This window comes from Chlorocebus sabaeus, chromosome 23 (assembly GCF_047675955.1).
Source record: "Chlorocebus sabaeus isolate Y175 chromosome 23, mChlSab1.0.hap1, whole genome shotgun sequence".
NCBI lineage: Eukaryota > Metazoa > Chordata > Mammalia > Primates > Cercopithecidae > Chlorocebus > Chlorocebus sabaeus.
In genome coordinates this window covers 42,446,098-42,465,755 of record NC_132926.1, presented here as the reverse complement: position 1 = coordinate 42,465,755, position 19,658 = coordinate 42,446,098, and the positions used below count along the sequence as shown (strand labels likewise).

Sequence of the window (19,658 nt, the reverse complement as noted above, 5' to 3'; positions counted from 1 at the left end):
GGAGTCTCCCGGGATCGAAAATAATTTGGGCAAAGCGGTGGGAGGTGTGTGTGCGCGCGCTCCGAGGGGAGGGCGGGGGAGCAGGCCGGGCGGGGTGCGCAGGGCGGGGGGAGGTGCCATCCGACAGCCCCGCTGTGGTGAGAACAGAGTTGACACTTCTTTCCTTTCCACTTACTGCGGCAAGTACTGCGAGGAAGTTTAACCCTCTCGCTGCTTGGAGGGTTAGAGGCTCTGGGAGCGCCCTCATGAGGGCGCGCCGGAGCTGGGGGTTCCAGGTGTGCAGACTCCTTTGGAGTGGGCTGTTGTGGCGGGCTGGAGTCAGCCTTTTAGCTCCTCAGACCAGCGCGCCTACCCGACATTCCTCAAGGCATCCTTCTGGGACTTTCTTAATCCTTCCGTTTGCCTTCTGTGCATCTGGCTAGTGTCAGTGCTATGGCCTCAGTTTCCCCACCTATACAAGAGGGTGGGGATTCTATAGCACCTTCCCTGTCGGTCTGGTGACCCTGGTTTCGTGACCCTCTCTCTGGCTTGATCCCTGGGCCTGGGCAGGGGTGAGCCCGTTAGGGCAGCCGGGTGCAGGAGTCAGAACCTGACCCTCCATGTCTCCCGCCAGCGCTCTGGGCGCCGTTCGTCAAAATGGCCGGGTTCCTGTTTTTGCCTCTGAAGGCAGAAATGTCACTGCCGCTGCATTAAGCACGCTCGGCGGGAACTCGGTTTGGAGCGAGGAGCTGGCGCTCAGCCCTGCCAAGCTGCCTGCCGCAGGCGGGTGGGGATGGGCTGGCTGGCCAGCCGGCCTGGCTGGGGTCAGTCTTTGTCTATGAGGGGCTCCCACCTTCCTGTCTCTAGCCCAACATGGCCCACTCCCCTAAACTGTGCTGGTTGCTCCCACCCCACTCAAGTTTGGCGGGGGCGGGGCGGGGGAGATGGTGGGGGGATTAAAGGGGAGGATCTGTGCCCCTCTGGCTCGGGGATAGCAGGGAGGTGATTGGGCAGAGCTCATTTCCTTCTCCCCACCCCCATAATTGGCAACACCTCTGGAATTCATGGATCGTCTCCCCCCTAATGTTGCCCATTTGACGAGGGAGGAATGGTAGCCAGGCCTCAGGGCATCCTCAGTCTTCTGACCTGAAGTTTCTCCAGGAGGGCCTGGGGGAGAGGGTGCATTTCACCTTTTCCTAGCTTCCTTCTGGCCAAGGGATCCCACCACCCCAGGAATTCTCAAATCCTGGTGCACAGCAGACCACTTGTCCTTGTGAGCACACAGATGTGAGGAGGAGGGGGCAGGCCAGTGTGGAGAGTCTGATTTAGTGGGTCTGAAGTGGTCCTGTGATCTGCACACCTCACGAGACCTGAGGGAAGGCCCCCACCCTCACTGAGAGGCATGCTGGGAGTCCCACAGAAATCGGAGGTGATGGGGTTTAGCAAGTCACTGAACAATGGGAGATTGAGAGAGGGATCACTTAGTAAGGTAGGAACTTGGTGGTTGAGAGTGTGGGCTCTGGACTCACGAGGACCAAGCTTAAATCCTGGCTCTACCACTAATTGACTGCATGCTGGAGGGCAGATGACCCAAACTGAGTCTTGGTTGTCTCAGTTTTAAAATGGTGGTAACACTGATGGTCCCTAACCCCACCAAAACAATGTGTGGCTTCTATGGGACAGTGCATGGAAAGTGCTGAATGTAGGTCCAGGTACTTAGTAACTGCATGATACATGTGAGCTTCTGTCATTGTCATCACTATTAAAACTGTTGGAACTCAGATTTGTAGTTCAGACTTTAGTTTTGGGGTGGAGGACAGTCTGGCCCAAACGTCTCTGGTTCTCCTAGTCTCATCCTTTAGGGGTCCACCAGGTCCTGGTCAGGGGAGAGTGAGCGTGGGGTAGGGGTCAGTCCCCTGGGTGTGGTCTCATCTGTGGTTCTCCACTCCCTACCCCAAGCCCTAGTGCCTTAGGTCTCTTTCACCCTTGGGTGTCCCCTCACAGCTCCCACTTGGAGCTACAGATGCCCACTGGGCATTGGCTTGGCTAGTACTTGAGGGCTTGCCCCTCCTAGACCCATATCCAGCCTCACTTCTCTATGAAGCATCAGATTCTGTGATGGTGGTACAAGCGCCCGGGTAAATTAGGCCCCTGCACCCTAGGTGGTAGGGGAACTGGGAGTGTTAATGTTGAGCATGTGGGGTGCAGGAATAGGACACCCAAATTGGAGCAGCCTTTGGAAAGTGGAATCCCACTTCCCTCTTTGGAAAGATAGATTGAGGGGAGCTGAGTAAGGACATAGTACTAATGTGTGCCTGGAATCTAGGGCTGATATCTGTTTCATTCAGGATATTTGGGACTGCTGGTTTCTTTTTTTTTTTTGAGACGGAGTCTCGCTCTGTCGCCCAGGCTGGAGTGCAGTGGCCGGATCTCAGCTCACTGCAAGCTCCGCCTCCCGGGTTTATGCCATTCTCCTGCCTCAGCCTCCCGAGTAGCTGGGACTACGGGCGCCCGCCACCTCGCCTGGCTAGTTTTTTGTATTTTTTAGTGGAGACGGGGTTTCACCATGCTAGCCCATGTTGGGATGGTCTCGATCTCCTGACCTCGTGATCCGCCCGTCTCGGCCTCCCAAAGTGCTGGGATTACAGGCTTGAGCCACCGCGCCCGGCCAGGACTGCTGGTTTCAGAATACAGGAAGGACTAACTGAAAACCAAGGCTATACACTGGGGAGGATCCTGGGGCAGATGCCTTGGCATGGGAGCATTCTTTTTTCTTTTTCTTTTCTTTGTTTTTTGAGACGGAGTCTCACTCTGTCGCCCAGGCTGGAGTGCAATGGTGCGATCTCAGCTCACTGCAACCTCCGCCTCCCGGGTTCAAGAGATTGTCCTGTCTCAGCCTCCCGCGTAGCTGGGATTACAGGCACACACCATCATGCCTGGCTAATTTTTTTGTATTTTAGTAGAGACAGGGTTTCACCGAGCTTCCCAGACGGGTCTTGAACTCCTGAGCTCAGGCAATCCACCCACCTCGGCCTCCCAAAGTGCTAGGATTACAGGTGTAAGCCACGGCGCCCGGCCTGGCATGGGAGCATTCTAACTTGACTTGGGGAAGTGGTGTCTGTCCACTTGAGGCTGCCAGGTGGCTGAGGCTGAGATGACCTCATAGAGCTCCTTCTTGGGCTGTAGGCAGCAAAGGGCACCAGCTTTGGACTCTACTCTTCTCACGCGTGCTTGCACATCTGCCCATGCTCGCCACACTGACCCAGATTCATACTGGCCCATATGTTCTCATGCCCCTACGTGTACATTCATGTACATGCTAACGTATATGTGCACACGTGGTATACCACCACATGTACAACACACATGTACGCTTATGCATGCACAAGTACACACAGGTACACTTGGATAACCAGATGCACACATACTAACTTGCACACGGGCACTCTGATGCACCCATGCATACATTAACACCATGTACACACACAGTAACAAATGCACACGCATGGGCAAACCTACAGCCATTTGTTCTTCCATCAGCCAATTCGTGTGTATGTAAACTGTATCTCCCATGAGAATAGCACTATCTTTGTTCATTGTCAAGTCCCCCAAGATAAGAGAGGTTTGTTCAACCTCAAGGCTCACATGCTTGGTACTTGGGAGGTAAACAATACAGTATTGTTTGGAATATATGAGTAATTGTATAAGTGTATATAGAAATGAGTAATCTATGGTGAATAATAACCATAATAGTAAATGCCACCCCCATTTATTGAGTAGGTGCTATGTGCCTAACCCTGTGCTACCAGTACCATCTCATCTCAGCCTCATAGCAACTTATGAGGCAAGTACTTGTTTTTGGGGTTTTTTTTCTTTCTTTTTTTCTTTTTGAGACGGAGTCTCGCTCTGTCGCCTAGGCTGGAGTGCAGTGGCGCGATCTCGGTTCACTGCAAGCTCCTCCTCCTGGGTTCACGCCATTCTCCTGCGTCAGCCTCCTGAGTAGCTGGGACTACAAGCGCTGCCACCACCCCTGGCCAATTTTTTGTATTTTTAGTAGAGACGGGGTTTCACCGTGTTAGTTGGGATGATCTCGATCTCCTGACCTCATGATCCACCCGTCTTGGCCTCCCAAAGTGCTGGGATTATAGGCGTGAGACACTGCGCCCGGCGTTTTTTTTTTTTGTTTTTTGTTTTTTTTTTTTTTGAGATGGAGTCTTACTCTGTCACCAGGCTGGAGTGCAGTGGGGCGATCTCAGCTCACTGCAACTTCCGCCTCCCAGGTTCAAGAGATTCTCCTGCCTCAGCCTCCCAAGTAGCTGGGATTACAGGCACGCGCCACTGCGCCCAGCTAATTTTTTGTATTTTAGTAGAGACGGGGTTTCACCATGTTGGCCAAGATGGTCTCAATCTCCTGACCTTGTGATCCACCCACCTCCACCTCTCAAAGTGCTGGAATTACAGGCATGAGCCACCATGCGCAACCGAGGCAAGTACTCTGATAATTTCTGCTTAGGCGTTTGGGAGCTGAGGCTGCAAGAAACAGTCATTGCCTGTATCGTCTTGCTAGGGCTTGCATAACAAAATACCCCAGACTGGGTGGCTTACAGTTCTGGAAACCAGATGTCTAAATTCAAGGTCTTGGGAGGACCCTTCTGAGGGCTGTGAAGGAAGGATCTGTTCAGGCCTCTTTCCTTGGCTTGTAGATGGCCACCTTTTCCCTGCGTCTCTTTGTCTCTTCACCTTGTCTAACCTCTGTGCATATCTGTTTCCAAACTACCCCTGCTTATGAGGACACCAGTCATATTGATTAGGGCCCACCCCAAAGACCTCTTTTTTTTTTTTTTTTTTGAGACAGAGTCTCTCTATGTTGCCGAGGCTAGAGTGCAATGGTACGATCTCGGCACACTGCAACCTCCATCTCCTGGGTTCAAGCAATTCTCCTGCCTCAGCCTCCTGAGTAGCTGGGCTTACAGGCTCCTACCACCACGCCAGGGTAATTTTTTTATTTTTAGTAGAGATGGGCTTTCACCATGTTGGCCAGGCTGGTCTTGAACTCCTGACCTCAGGTGATCCGCCCGCCTCAGCCTCCCAAAGTGCTGGGATTACAGGCGTGAGCCACTGCGCCTGGCCAAAGACCTCATTTTAACTTGAATTTATCTGTAAAGACTCTATTCCCAAGTAAGGTCACATTCTGAGATACTGAAGGCTTATTAAAGACTTTAACTTATGAATTTTTGGAGGTACCCAATTCAACCCATAATACTACCCAAGTTTGCACAACTGGAAAGTAGTGTAAACAGGATTTGATCCTGAGTCTGGAATGCCAGGGCCCATGGTATCACTCTACTAAGTGGTGCAGAGTTTGGTGTGTGTGTGTGTGTGTGTGTGTCCTGGTGGTTGCTATCTGATGCTATTATTTCCTGCTAGCAGGTGGGCATCTAGAGCCTGCTTGCATGAAGGAGTTGGCCCCTATTCACCCTGGCTTGCTGGTGCGCTGGAAGCTTTTATACTTCTTCTGTCATGGCATGGGCACCCAGAGCCATCCCCCAGGGCTGTGGTGGCCAATGCTGACCAGCCAATACTGATAGGAGTGCCTGTAGGGGGACATGGGGGGCCAGGGAGCTGCTGACTCCCCCCTACCCCACCACTAGCCATCATCTCCAGTGCTGCAGCCTCATTTCAAAGGCTTAGCCTATTCAGGTGGGAAGCTGGAGACATTTTGGAGGTGGATAGGGGCAGTCATGAGGCCTCCCTGCATCAACTGGGGCAGCTAAGACCAGGCAGTCCTGTGCTGACCTTTGTCCATAGCCTGAACCTCTCTTTGTGCCACACAGGAGGCAGGGAGGCTGGACCTCACCCCTCTTCTCCTCTAAGCTTAGCTGGAGGCCTAAAAACGAGCCCTGGCAAAGGAGGGAGGCAAAACACCTAGTCTGATGGGGAGACACAGCCTCAGTTCTAAGAGGAGCACAGGTTTGGGAGGGAAGGCCTCTGTCTTCTGGAATTTTTCAGTCTGAAAAGCCCCAGGCTCTCTAAGCCTCACTTTGCTCATCTGGGAAGTGGGGATGACACCTGTGAGGGTTCCAGGAGTTATGATGTGGAAGGACCAAGGACCAGGATCAACATGGATATCTTAAACCGTGCATAGCCACAACATTCAGGGGGATGATGATGACGATGATGATTATTATTATTGGTAATATTTACTGGGCACTTACTAGACCTCAAGTCAAATGCTAAGTGCATGCTTTACCCAATTATCTCAGTTAATCTTTTTTTTTTTTTTTTTTTCTGAGATTGAGTCTCACTCTGTTGCCCAGGCTGGGGTGCAGTGGTGTGATCTCAACTCCCGGTGACCTACCCCCTCAAGTGATTCTCAAGTGGTTCAAGTGATTCTTCCCCCTCAACCTCCAGAGTAGCTGGAGCTACAAACATGCGCCACCACACCTGGCTAATTTTTATTTTTATTTTATTTTTTGTCTCGGTTTGTCGCCCAGGCTGGAGTGCAGTGGTGCAATCTTGGCTCACTGCAAACCATTTGGCTCACCCCTGTAATCGCAACACTTTGGGAGGCTGAGGTGGGTGGATAACTTGAGCTCAGGAGTTCAAGACCAGTCTGAACAACATGGTTGATATGATTTGGCTGTGTCCCCACCCAAATCTCAACTTGAATTGTATCTCCCGTAATTCCCATGTGTTGTGGGAGGGACCCAGAGAGAGGTAATTGAATCATGGGGGCTGGTCTTTCCTGTGCTATTTTTGTGATAGTGAATAAGTATCATGAGATCTGATGGATTTATCAGGGATTTCTGTTTTTGCTTCTTCTTCATCTTTCTCTTGCTGCTACCATGTAAGAAGTGCTTTTCACCTCTCACCATGATTCTGAGGCCTCCTCAGCCATGTGGAACTGTAATTTCAATTAAGTCTTTTTTTATTCCCAGTTTCAGGTATGTCTTTATCAACAGTATGAAAATGGACGAATGCAGTAAATTGGTACCAGGAATGGGGTGTTGCTGAAAAGATACCAAAAAAAGTGGAAGCAACTTTGGAACTGGGTAACAGGCAGAAGTTGGAACAGTTTAGAGGGCTCAGAAGAAGACAGGAAAATGAGGGAATGTTTGGAACTTCCTAGAGACTTGTCAAATGGCTTTGCTCAAAGTGCTGATAACGATATGGACAATAAGGTCCAGGCTGAGGTGGTCTCAGATGGACATGAGGAACTTGTTGGGAACTGGAGTAAAGGTGACTCTCATTATTTATTTATTTATTTAATTAATTTTTTTTTTTGAGATGGAGTCTCGCTCTGTCGCCCAGGCTGGAATGCAGTGGCTAGATCTCAGCTCACTGAAAGCTCCGCCTCCCAGGTTCCCACCATTCTCCTGCCTCAACCTCCCGAGTAGCTGGGACTACAGGCGCCTACCATCTCGCCCGGCTAATTTTTGTATTTTTTAGTAGAGATGGGGTTTCACTGGGTTAGCCAGGATGGTTTCGATCTCCTGACCTCATGATCTGCCCATCTCGGCCTCCCAAAGTGCTGGGATTACAGGCATGAGCCACCGTGCCCGGCCAATTAATTTTTTTTTTTGAGACAGAGTCTTGCTCTGTCACTCAGGCTGGAGTGCAATGGCACGATCTGGGCTTACTGCAAACTCTGCCTTCCAGGTTCAAGTGATTCTCCTGCCTCAGCCTCCCAAGTAGCTGGGATTACAGGTGCCCACCACCATGCCTGGCTAATTTTTGTATTTTTAGTAGAGACGGAGTTTTGCCATGTTGGCCGGGCTGGTCTTGAACTCCTGATCTCAGGTGATCTGCCCACCTTGGCCTTCCAAAGTGCTGGGATTACAGGTGTGAGCCACCACACCTGGGTTTTTTTGTTTTTTTTTTTTTGAGATGGAGTCTCACTCTGTGGCCCAGGCTGGAGTAGTGGTGCAATCTCTGCTCACTGCAAGCTCTGCCTCCTGGGTTCCTGCCATTCTTCTGCCTCAGCCTCCTGAGTAGCTGGGCCTACAGGCGCCCACCACCACACTCGGTGAATTTTTCGTATTTTTAGTAGAGACAAGATTTCATTGTGTTGGCCAGGATGGTCTCAATCTCCTGACCTTGTGATCTGCCTGCCTTGGCCTCCCAAAGTACTGGGATTACAGGCTTGAGCCACTGTGCCTGGCCTCTTGTTATGTGTTAGCAAAGAGACTGGTGGCATTTTGCCTCTGCCCTAGAGATTTATGGAACTTTGAACTTGAGAAAGATGATTTAGGGTATCTGGTAGAAGACTGTTCTAAGCAGTAAAGCATTCAGGAGGTGACTTGGGTGCTGTTAAAGGCATTCAGTCTTATAAGGGAAGCAGAGCAAAGTTTGGAAAATTTGCAGCCTGACTATGCGATAGAAAAGAAAAACCCTTTTTCTGGGGAGAAATTCAAGCTGGCTGCAGAAATTTGCATAAGTAGTAAGGAGCCTAATGTTAATCCCCAAGACCATGGGGAAAACGTCTCCAGGCCATGTCAGAGACCTTCATGGCGGCCTCTCCCATCACAGGCCTGGAGGCCCAGGAGAAAAAAGTTGTTTCATGGGCTGGACCCAGGGTCCCCGTGCTGTGTGCAGCCTAGGGATTTGGTGCCATGTGTTCCAGCTGCTCCAGCCGTGGTTGAAAGGGGCCAAGATACATAATGGACTTTGACTTCAGAGGGTGGAAACCCCAAGCCTTGGCAGCTTCCACGTTATGTTGAACTTGCAGATGCACAGAAGTCAAGAATTGAGGTTTTGTAACCTCCACCTAGATTTCAGAAGATGTATGGAAAGTCCTGGATGCCCAGGCAAAAATTGCTACAGGGACAGGGCTGTCATAGAGGACCTCTGCTAGGGCAGTGTGGAAGGGAAATGTGGGGTCAGAGCCCCCACACAGAGTCTCAGCTGGGGCACTGCCTAGTGGAGTTGTGAGAAGATGGCCACCACCCTCCAGACCCCAGGATGGTAGATCCACCAACAGCTTGCACCATGTGCCTGGAAAAGCTGCAGACACTCAACACCAGCCCGTGAAAGCAGCCAGGAGGGAGGCTGTACCTTGCAAAGCTACAGGGGCGGAGCTGCCCAAGACCATGGGAACCTACCTCTTGCATCAGTGTGACCTGGATGTGAGACCTGGAGTCAAAGGAGACCATTTTGAAGCTTTAAAATTTGACTGCCCCGCTGGATTTTGAACTTGCATGGGGACTATGACCCCTTTGTTTTGGCCAATTTCTCCCATTCGGAATGGCTATATTTACCCAATACCTGTACCCCCATTGTATGTAGGAAGTAACTAGCTTGCTTTAGTTTTTGTTTTTTTTTTTGAGATGGAGTCTCACTCTGTCGCCCAGACTGGAGTGCAGTGGCATGATCTTGGCTCACTGCAACCTCCGCCTCCCAGGTTCAAGCGATTCTCCTGCCTCAACCTCCCGAGTAGCTGGGACTGCAGGCATGTGCCACCACACTCGGCTGATTTTTTATTTTTAGTAGAGATGGGATTTCACCATATTGGCCAGGCTGGTCTCAAACTCCTGACCTCAGGTGATTAACCTTCCTTGGCCGCCCAAATGCTGGGATTACAAGCATGAGCCACCACACCTGGCTTTTTTTTTTTTTTTAAGACAGAGTCTCACTCTGTTGCCCAGGCTGGAGGGTAGTGGCATGATTTCAGCTCACTGCAGCCTCCACCTCCCAGGTTCAAGTGATTCTCCTGGCTGGGCGTGGTGGCTCAAGCCTGTAATCCCAGCACTTTGGGAGGCCGAGACGGGCGGATCACGAGGTCAGGAGATCAAGACCATCCTGGCTAACACGGTGAAACCCCGTCTCTACTAAAAATACAAAAAAAATTAGCCGGGCGAGGTGGCGGGTGCCTGTAATCCCAACTACTCGGGAGGCTGAGGCAGGAGAATGGCGTGAACCTGGGAGGCAGAGCTTGCAGTGAGCTGAGATCCGGCCACTGCACTCCAGCCTGGGCAACAGAGCGAGACTCTGTCTCAAAAAAAAAAAAAAAAAATCAAGTGATTCTTCTGCCTCAGCCTCCTAAGTAGCTGGGACTACAGGCGCATGCTACCACGCCCAGCTAATTTTGTAGTTTTAGTAGAGGCGGAGTTTCACCATGTTGGCCAGGCTGGTCTCAAATTCCTGACTTCAAATGACCCACTCACCCTGGCCTCCCAAAGTGTTGTGATTACAGGTGCGAACCACTGCACCTGGCTGCTTGCTTTTGATTTTACAGGCTTATAGGTGGAAGGGACTTGCCTTGTCTCAGATGAGACTTTGGACTGTGGACTTTTGGGTTAATGGTAAAATGAGTAAGACTTTGGGGGGCCGGGGCGGTGGCTCACGCCTGTGGTCCCAGCACTTTGAGAGGCCGAGACGGGTGGATCACGAGGTCAGAAGATCGAGACCATCCTGGCTAACACTGTGAAACACCGTCTCTACTAAAAATGCAGAGAATTGGCCAGGCACAGTGGTGGGCGCCTGTAGTCCCAGCTACATGGGAGGCTGAGGCAGGAGAATGGCGTGAGCCTGGGGGGCAGAGCTTGCAGTGAGTGGAGATCACGCCACTGCACTCCAGCCTGAGCGGCACAGCGAGGCTCCGTCTCAAAAAAAAAAGAAAAAGAAAAAAAAAGACTTTGGGGGACTGTTGGGAAGGCATGATTGGTTTTGAAATGTGAGGACATGAGATTTGGGGGAGCCAGGGTCGGAATCATATGGTTTGGCTGTGTCCCCACCCAAATCTCAACTTGAATTGTGTCTCCCATAATTTCCACCTGTTGTGGGAGGGACCCAGTGGGAGGTAATTGAATCGTAGGGTCTGGTCTTTCTGTGCTATTCTTGTGATAGTGAGTAAGTCTCATAAGATCTGATGGGTTTATCAGGGGTCTCCACTTTTGCTTATTCTCATTTTTCTCTTGCCAGCGTCATGTAAGAAGTGCTTTTCACCTCCCGCCATGATTCTGAGGCCTCCCCAGCCATGTGGAACTGTAAGTTCAATTAAACCTGTTTTTATTCCCAGTTTCAGGTATGTGTTTTTTTTTTTTTTTTTTTTTCCAGACGGAGTCTCGCTCTGTCGCCCAGGCTGGCATGCAGTCGCGCAATCTCAGCTCACTGCAAGCTCCACCTCCAAGGTTCACGCCATTCTCCTGCCTCAGCCTCCTGAGTAGCTGGGACTACAGGTGCCCACCACCATCCCTGGCTAATTTTTTTGTATTTTTAGTAGAGACGGGGTTTCACCATGTTAGCCAGGATGGTCTTGATCTCCTGACCTTGTGATCCACTTGCCTCGGCCTCCCAAAGTGCTTGGATTACAGGTGTGAGTTACCGTGCCCTGCTAGTTTCGGGTATATCTTTATCAGCCATGTGAAAACAGACTAATACAATGGTGAAACTTTGTCTCTACAAAAAATACCAAAATTAGCCAGTCGTGGTGGTACACGCCAGTAGTCCCAGCTACTAGGGAGGCCGAGGTGAGAGGATTGCTGGAGCTCAGGAGGTCGAGGCTTCAGTGAGCTGTGAGTGTGCCACCACTCCAGGCTGGGTGACGGCATAAGGCCCTGTCTCAAAAATAAATAAATAAATGAAGAAACACATCCAGTGAGGTGGACTTGCCCAGTGTCACACAGCTGGAGAGGGAGAGAGTGGAGGTTTGACCCTGCTCTGAAGATTTTACTGGCTGGTCACAGTGAGTGACTCACGCCTGTAATCTCAGCACTTAGGGAGGCCAAGGCAGAAGGGTAGTTTGAGCCTAGGAGTTCAAGACCAACCTGGGAGACCCTGTCTTTACAAAAATTACAAAAATTAGCTGGGCATGGTAGCAGTCACCTTTAGTCCCAGTTACTTGGGAGGCTGAGGTGGGAGGAGCTCTTGAGTCTGGGAGGTCCAGGCTGCAGTGAGCTGTGATTGTGCCACTGCCCTCCAGCCAGGGTGACAGTAAGACCTTGTCTCTAAAGAAAAAAAAGGTTTCACAGTAGGCCCTATAATTGTGTAAAGACAGGGATCTCAGGGTGGGGGCCTAGGAGTAAGGACTCTACCATGGCTGGTAATGGCCCTAGTTCTGGGGTCCCCACCCTCTGAGCCTATACCCAGTCCTCAGAGGTGTAGGCTGAGGAGTGTTCTTTGTCAAGGTGAACCAGGCCCCTGTGTCTGGATGTATTTTTTTTTTTTTTTTGAGATGGAGTCTTGCTCTGTTGCCCAGGCTGGAGTGCAGTGAGATCTCGGCTCACTGCAATCTCCCCCTCCCGGGTTCAAGCAATTATCTGCCTCAGCCTCCCGAGTAGCTGGGATTATAGGCGCTCATCACCACTTCTGGCTAATTTTTTGTATTTTTAGTAGAGACAGGGTTTCACCATCTTGGCCAGGCTGGTCTTGAACTCCTGACCTCGTGATTCACCTGCTCCAGCCTCCCAAAGTGCTGGGATTACAGGCGTGAGCCACCGCGCCTGTACAGTTGTTTTTTGTTTTTGTTTTTGTTTTTTTTGAGATGGAGTTTCACTCTTGTCACCTGGGCTGGACTGCGATGGCGCGGTCTCAGCTCACTGCAACATCTACCTCCCAGGTTCAAGTGATTCTCCTGCCTCAGCCTCCCGAGTAGCTGGGATTACAGGCGCCTGCCATCACGCCTGGCTAATTTTTGTATTTTTAGTGGAAATGGGGTTTCACCATGTTGGCCAGGCTGGTCTCGAACTCATGGCCTCAGGTGATCCACTTACCTCCTTCCAAAGTGCTGGGATTACAGGCGTGAGCCACTGCGCTCGACCTGCCTCTGGATTTTTGAAGTTGGTCCTTACAGCTCCCTGTAAGGTGAGAACTATTCCTGTTTTATAGGTGAAAATACTGAGACCCAGAGTCAGAATCAGTCCCCTAAGCAAGTCAGCAGGGCAGTGCCAGTCTCAAACTCAGGACTCCTGACTCCATGTTGATATTCTTTCTGTTGGAGGCAGGTGTCTTTAGGTAATTTGAGAACAGAAGTCCTTTTTGGTTCCCTTCCCCAACCCTGGGTTGCCACAAATGTGAGACTAAGGACAGGTTAGCGGAGGGTGCAGATCCTAAAAACCAACTCCCAATAGCAACACCAGTGTTAATTTAGCAGCGGACGTGTATTGATGGCTCACTTTGTGCCGGGCATGGTGCTTCTGTGTGCATGTGTGTGCAGCCTCAGAATCCTCCTCAACACAGTGCTTCAGAAAGCGACTGTCAGCCAACGGGAAAAGACATAGGCCTGCAGTTCAGATCAGCCCATGTTAGCGAGCAGCAGGCATGAGGAGAGAACTGGCCAGTACTGGGGAGAACAAGGCCAGCATCTAGGAGGCAGATGTGAGACAATGGCGATAATGTAGGGGAACAGCTAGACTGTAGGGACACAGACATGGGGCCCCTGATGTCAAACTGAGGGGTTTGACAAGAAAGGTTTCTTGGAGGAAGTGATATTTCAGTTGAACTCCTCTGCACCCTTAGGTGTTCCCCAAACCAGACTATGCCCCATCCTACCTCATACCATCCATCCTCCAAGATGATGAGAGTTAGGGGTTCAATAGGATTGAGCCAGGCAAAGAAGATAGGGTGGGAAGGAAGAGTTCCCAGTTCTAGGCTGGGAGAATAGCACCCCAGAGGCCTGAAATAGGAAGGAGCGCAGCCTATCTGTGGAACTTAAAGATGCTAAATGAGGGCCGGGCGCGGTGGCTTACGTCTATAATCCCAGCACTTTGGGTGGCCGAGGCAGGCGGATCACGAGGTCAGGAGATCGAGACCATCCCGGCTAACATGGTGAAACCCCGTCTCTACTAAAACTACAGAAAAATTAGCTGGGCATGGTGGCGGGCGCCTGTAGTCCCAGCTACTCGGGAGGCTGAGGCAGGAGAATGGCATGAACCCGGGAGGCGGCACTTGCAGTGAGCTGAGATCACGCCACTGCACTCCAGCCTGGGCAACTGAGCAAGACTCTGTCTCAAAAAAAAAAAAAAAAAAAAGATGCTAAATGAGGCAGAAGGTGGAGTATAAGGGGGCAGAGGGGAGGGCATTCATTTAGGGCACTGCAGACCAGGAGAAGAGGTCTGGGTTTAATGTTGTGGCATGGGGGTCCACTGATCTAGCTTCCCATCCACCCCTCACATGGTACTTTCCTATCTCCAAGACCTTCTCACATCAGCCAGATTCACCCAATACTTCTTGGGAGTAGATGGAGCAGGGGTCACCATGGCCATTTTACAGATGAAGAAACTGAATCTCAGACGTTACAGTGCTGGTCCACTTTGCCTGGCTGGTAAGAGGGGCAGTGGGCCTGGGTTCTAAGCCAAAGTCCTGGACTATTTGCAGGACCATCAGTGTGGATTCTGGAGGACGGATGGTATGGAGTAGGGTAGTGCACAGTCTGGTTTGGGGAACCCCTAAGGGTGCAGAGGGAGGGTGAGGATTCCTGCCAAAGCTCCAGGCTGGAGGGGACTGCGACCTCCCTCCTGCAGTCCATCCCCAGTGGCCAACTGGGGTGAGTCAGCCTGATGAAGTCACCTACTTCCATGCAGACTGCACCCCCTGACGTGGGAGGCGCCTGTCAGGGGCACCAGCCGAGACTGAGGACAGGCTGGGCAGCGCTCCAGGTCACTGTGTGGCAGCTGATTTAGGGGGACTGGAAATGTCCAGAGCCATCAGAAGCAGCTGGGTGTCTGGGGCCTCGACGCCCATAAGTCATACTGCTGCCTGCTGTTCCCTGCATTGCTACCCCAGGGGTCTGTGAAGACTCGCCAGGGACTGGGCTCATCAAAATCAGTTTATACCAAAGGAAATTAATTTTTGCCTCTCTGAGATGGGGTGTGGGGAAGGGAGGTTGGCTCCAGAGGTAGGCCTGTGACAGCACTGCAGGGAGGGGTTGGATCCCACAGTGTGACCACGATGGCACTGATCGAAGAGCCTCAGGGCTAGAGGGCCTGCGCATTCTACAGAGTGGGTGACTGAGGTTTCAAAGGAGCCTCCTAGTCTTTGGGACCAGAACCCAGATTTTGTTCTTTATTAATCTGTCTTTATTCATTTATGTCCTCCCTCACGCCTGTTCCTTCTTTCCGTCTTTATCTCCATAAGTATTTACACTGGCACCTGCTATGTGCCAGGCACTGTCCTGTGTGGTAAGGACACAGAGATGCACAAGACAGACTAAGTCCTGCTCTCATGGAGCATGCAGTCTGGTTGAGTAAGACAGACTGGTCATAGCTAAATAAGAAAGTATCAGATGGGGAGGAGTGCTAGGTGAGCATTAAAGTAGAGTGATGTGAGGCGAGGCACAGTGGCTCACACCTGTAATCCCAGCACTTTGGGAGGCCGAGGCGGGTGGATCACCTGAGGTCAGAAGTTCGAGACCAGCCTGGTGAAACCTTGTCTCTACTAAAAATACAAAAATCAGATGGGCGTGGTGGTGGGTGCCTGTAGTCCCAGCTACTCAGGAGGCTGAGGCAGGAAAATCGCTTGAACCTGGGAGCTGGAAGTTGCAGTAAGCTGAGATCACACCACTGCACTCCAGCCTGGGTGACAGAACAAAACTCTGTCTCAAAAAATAAATAATAAAAATAAAAGCAAAAATTAGCTGGGTGTGGTGACGCACTTGTAAGCCCACCTATTCAGGAGGCTGAGATAGGAGGATTGCTTGAGCCCAGGAAGTTGAGGCTAAAGTGAGCCGTGATTGTGCCAGTGCACTCCAGCCTGGGTGACAGAGCAAGGCCCTGTCTTGAAAAAAAAAGATAAAACAGGAGTTGTCAAAGAAACCTTCAATGAGGCAGCTGGCCCAGACCCACAATCTGCTTCCACTCTTCTTGAGCTCCAGGCTTCTTTGTGGTGAGGGTGAGCAGCTAGCTGGGTCAGCCCTTTCCCTGCCCAGCTTTACTTGTGTCCCTGTCTGTCAGGAGCCCTCAGCGGCTCCCCATTGCTCAGTAACAACAGTTCTCAGTTCTTGAGTGATTACCTTAATCTGGGCATAGAGCCTTTTTGTGAATCCCTACAACAACCCTGCTAGGCAGATACCATTATTATTTCCATTTTACAAATGAGGAAACTGAGGCTTGGAGAGGAGAAGAGATTTTTTCCAAGGTACCTCAACTGGTTGGTGACAAAGCCAGGATTCAGATTCGCTGAGCCATTAGTTGCCACTGCTGATGGAATGAAGTCCACTGCCCTCCCTGGAGTCACAGCCTTGCTCTTACCTGCTCAGGACCCACTTTCCCACCATCCTGTGCTCCACAGACTGAACAAATAGCCACTTCCCTCTCCCTTAACGCTACACAGGTTCCCACCTGAGAACCTTTCTTTGCCTGTGCTATTCCCTCCACCTAGAGTCCCCTCGCCTCCCCACATAAGCAAGGGGGTGCCCTTTATCTCTTATGCCCCCACAATTCTATTTGTGAGGCTCTCTGGGCCCTTATCACACACATTTTGTGTGCCCAGGGATTGGAGGTGTGACAGACTGGTATTTAGATCTAAGTCTTTTTTTTTTTTTTTTTTGAGATGGAATTTTGCTCTTGTCGCCCAGGCTGGAGTGCAGGCATAATCTCGGCTCACTGCAACCTCGGCCTCACGGGTTCAAACGATTCTCCTGCCTCAGCCTCCCGAGTAGCTGGGATTACAGGTGCACACTACTATGCCCAGGTAATTTTTGGTAGAGATGGGGTTTCATCATGTTGGTCAGGCTGGTCTCAAACTCCTGACCTCGTGATCCATCTGCCTGGGCCTCCCAAAGTGCTGGGATTAAAGGCATAAGCCACCGCGCCCAGCCTTTTTTTTTTTTTTTTTTTTTTTTGAGACGGAGTCTCGCTCTGTCGCCCAGGCTGGAGTGCAGTGGCCGGATCTCTGCTCACTGCAAGCTCCGCCTCCCGGGTTCACGCCATTCTCCTGCCTCAGCCTCCCGAGTAGCTGGGACTACAGGCGCCCGCCACCTCGCCCGGCTAGTTTTTTTTTTTGTATTTTTTTAGTAGAGACGGGGTTTCACCGGGTTAGCCAGGATGGTCTCGATCTCCTGACCTCGTGATCCGCCCGTCTCGGCCTCCCAAAGTGCTGGGATTACAGGCTTGAGCCACCGCGCCCGGCCCAGCCTTTTCTTTTTTTCCTAGATGGAGTTTCCCTCTTGTTGCCCAGAATGGAGTGCAGTGGTGTCATCTCAGCTCACTGCAACCTCTGCCTCCTGGGTTCAAGCAATTCTCCTGTCTCAGCCTCCTGAGTAGCTGGAAATACAGGTGTGTACCACCACACCTGGATAATTTTTTTTGTATTTTTAGTATAGACAGGGTTTCACCATGTTGGCCAGGCTGGAGTGCAGTGGCGCAATCTCGGCTTACTGCAAGCTCCGCTTCCCGGGTTCACGCCATTCTCCTGCCTCAGCCTCCCAAATAGCTGGGACTACAGGCGCCCACCGCCACGCCCGGCTAATTTTTTGTATTTTTAGTAGAGACAGGGTTTCACTGTGTTAGCCAGGATGGTCTTTAACTCCTGACCTCGTGATCTGCCTGCCTTGGCCTCCTAAAGTGCTGGGATTACAGGTGTGAGTCACTGCGCCCAGCCTAATTTTTTTTTTTTTTTTTTCGAGATAGAGTCTTGCTCTGTCACCCAGGCTGGAGTGCACAGGTGATCACAGCTCACTGCAAGCTCCGCGTCCCGGGTTCACGCCATTCTCCTGCCTCAGCCTCCGAGTAGCTGGGACTACAGGTGCCCCAAGCATGCCAGCTAATTTTTTGTATTTTTATTAGAGAAGGGTTTCACTGTGTTGGCCAGGATAGTCTCGATCTCGTGACCTCGTGACCCACCTGCCTTGGCCTCCCAAAGTGTTGAGATTACAGGCGTGGTCCACCGCACCCAGCTAATTTTTATATTTTTGTAGAGACAGAACCTCCGTATATTGCCCAGGCTGGTCTCGAACTCCCAGGATCAAGTGATCCTTCTGCCTTCGCCTCCCAAAATCCTGGGATTACAGGCATGAGCCACCGTGCCTGGCCTGGGGCCTGGGTTTAAATCTTATTTGTATTACATATTGGCTCTGTGATCTTGAGAGGGCAACAAACTTTATAAGCCTCAGAGTTTTTGTTTGTTTGTTTGTTTTTTATTAATAAGATGGGACTGTAGTGGGGAGCAAATAGATGATAAATGCTCAGCATAACTCAGGAGGCTGAGATGGCAGGATGGCTTGAGCCTAGGACTTCAAAGCTGCAGTGCACTGCCCTCCAGCCTGGGTGACAAAGCCAGTCTTTTAGACTGGGTGTGGTGGTTCACGCCTGTAATCCCAACAATTTGGGAGCCCAGGAGTTCGAGACCAGCCTGGGCAGCATAGCAAGACCCTGACTCTAAAAAAATTAAAAAATTAGCCAGGCATAGTGGCATGTGTCTGTATTCCCAGCTACTCTGGAGGCTGAGGTGGGAGGATAACTTGAGCCAGGGAGGTCAAGGCTGCGGTGAGCCATGATTGTGCCACTGCACTACACTACAGGTGACAAAGCAAGGCCCCATCTTTTTATTTTTCTTTTGAGACACAGTCTCTTTCTGTTGCCCAGGCTGGAGTGCAATGGTGTGATCTCAGCTCTCTACAACCTCCGCCCCCCATGTTCAAGCGATTCTCCTACCTCAACCTCCTGAGTAGCTGGGATTACAGGCATGCACCACCACGTCCAGCTAGTTTTTGTATTTTTAGTAGAGTTGGGGTTTCACCATGTTGGTCAGGCTGGTCTTGAACTCCTGACCTCATGTGATCCACTCACCTCGGCCCCCCAAAGTGCTGGGATTACAGGTGTGAGCCACCACGCCCAGCCGCAAGACCCCATTTTTTTTTTTTAGATGGAATCTCACTCTGTTGCCCAGGCTGGAGTGCAGTGGCACGATCTCGGCTCACTGCAACCTCCGCCTCCCGGGTTCAAGTGATTCTCCTGCCTCAGTCTCCCAAGTAGCTGGGATTACAGGCACCTGCTACTGTGCCCCACTAATTTTTGTATTTTTAGTAGAGACGGTTTCACCATGTTAGTCAGGCTGGTCTTGAACTCCTGACCTCAGGTTATCCACCTGCCTCAGCCTCCCAAAGTGCTAGGATTACAGGCATGAGCCACCACGCCCGGCCGACCCAATCTTTAAAGAAAAAAAAATGAGCAAGAAGTATAGCAGTTCACTGCTCCTTTGTAGGGTGGTCCCAAAGGATAGTGAAAGGTGTCCAACATAGTTAGTGGGTATTCAGCCTGAGAGGGCAGATCTAGGGGTTCATCACATCTCTCTTCCCCAAAGGGCCAGTCCAGGGCTTTGTGGCTTGGAGCATATTTTTTTAGTTGAAGTTGATGTTGATTTACATTTCCAAGGATGTGGCCTCATTCAGTCCAGGCAGCCCTCACCACCCAGGTCGGGGAAAAGGAAATTACTTGACGGTCCTTGGTGTTCATGAAATCTATTATCATCATAATAACAATAATTAATTTTTTGTTTTGAAATGGGGTCTCACTGTGTTGCCCAGGCTGACCTTCAACTGCTAAGTTCAAGAGATCTCCCCACCTCAACCTCCCAAGTAGCTGGGACTACAGTCCATGCCACTGCACCCAGCTCAATAATTAATTGTTTTATATGGGCAACTGACATTTTCTTCATTTTATATGAAGCACTTTTAGAAAACGTTGCTGTTTTTATTGATCTACTATAACTTATTATTTAAGTACAAACAGCAGTTATCCATACAG

The 19,658-nt window shown here is 50.8% G+C and overlaps 1 long non-coding RNA gene across 5 annotated transcripts in view; it reads left to right on the top strand.

Annotated features, from left to right (window-relative positions):
* Nucleotides 1-4,826: 4,826 nt before the first annotated feature.
* LOC103244645 (uncharacterized) overlaps nucleotides 4,827-19,658 on the top strand; it is a 33,558-nt gene continuing 18,726 nt past the window's right edge. The window contains exons 1-2 of one of the 5 annotated variants that reach the window (XR_012090843.1): nucleotides 4,827-10,964; nucleotides 14,111-14,239. This is a non-coding gene — a long non-coding RNA (uncharacterized lncRNA). The remainder of the gene's footprint in view (nucleotides 10,965-14,110; nucleotides 14,240-19,658) is intronic. The other 4 variants (XR_012090839.1, XR_012090841.1, XR_012090840.1 and 1 more) reach the window with 4 other exon arrangements.